Source organism: Triticum aestivum, chromosome 5A (assembly GCF_018294505.1).
Source record: "Triticum aestivum cultivar Chinese Spring chromosome 5A, IWGSC CS RefSeq v2.1, whole genome shotgun sequence".
NCBI lineage: Eukaryota > Viridiplantae > Streptophyta > Magnoliopsida > Poales > Poaceae > Triticum > Triticum aestivum.
Genome location: NC_057806.1, coordinates 545385205 through 545386219, shown reverse-complemented (window position 1 = coordinate 545386219; position 1015 = coordinate 545385205).

Sequence of the window (1015 nt, the reverse complement as noted above, 5' to 3'; positions counted from 1 at the left end):
CGGAGACGCGTGTCGCCTCTTCGGACATGCCACAACACCACCCCGCATCTACGAGGGGCTGGTGCGATGCTCCGGTGGCATTGCTACCCCCAGGGCCCCCGTCCCGCCTAACCCTGGAGCGGTTGACCACAAGATCTAGCCCTTTGACTTCCCACGGGCGGGCTTTGACCAGTGGACCTCTCCACCCGCTTGTGTCAGGTCAGCACAGAGGGACACCTGGGAGCAACATCCGGGCCAAACCCACATCTACATCCCCTCCATGTAGATCCGACACGTCCGTTTCCCCCCTCCAGGTGCCGGTGGCGGCGTCGTCCGTCAGCTGGGAGGCCATGCCCCGGAGACGCGTGTCGGGCGTTTGCAACCACCACACCACCTTCAGACTTGTGAGAAGCCATGTACGCAAGATTGGCGGCATGCTAGCCCATGGAGGCCGCCGGCCACAGTCGTAGACATGCGAAGGGCAATCTGCGTAGAGGGAAGTGTTCAGATACCTCTCCATCACCAAAAATTATAAAAAATTACCATCGTTCCTATAGCACATGTGCCCACATCATGTAAAAAAGTCATGATTTTATCGCAATCCGAGTATTTAATAATATTCACGCCACACCGTTACCGTAGAACGTCTACTACTGTGTCATCACCGTCTGTGAGGAGGGCCACACCCCGGAGACGCGTGCCGCCTCTTCGGACATGCCACAACACCACCCCGGATGTATGAGGGGCCGGTGCGACGCTCCGGTGGCAGTGCTACCCCCCGAGCCCCGTCCCGCCTAACCCTGGAGCGGTTGACCACGAGATCTAGCCCTTTGACTTCCCATGGGCGGGCTTTGACCAGTGGACCTCTCCACCGGGTTGTGTCAGGTCAGCACAGAGGGACACCTGGGAGCAACATCCGGGCCAAACCCACAGCTACATCCCCTCCGTGTAGATCCGATGCGTCGGTTTCCCCCCTCCAGGTGCCGGTGGCAGCGCCGTTTGTGAGCTGGGAGGCCACGCCCCAGAGACGCGTGCC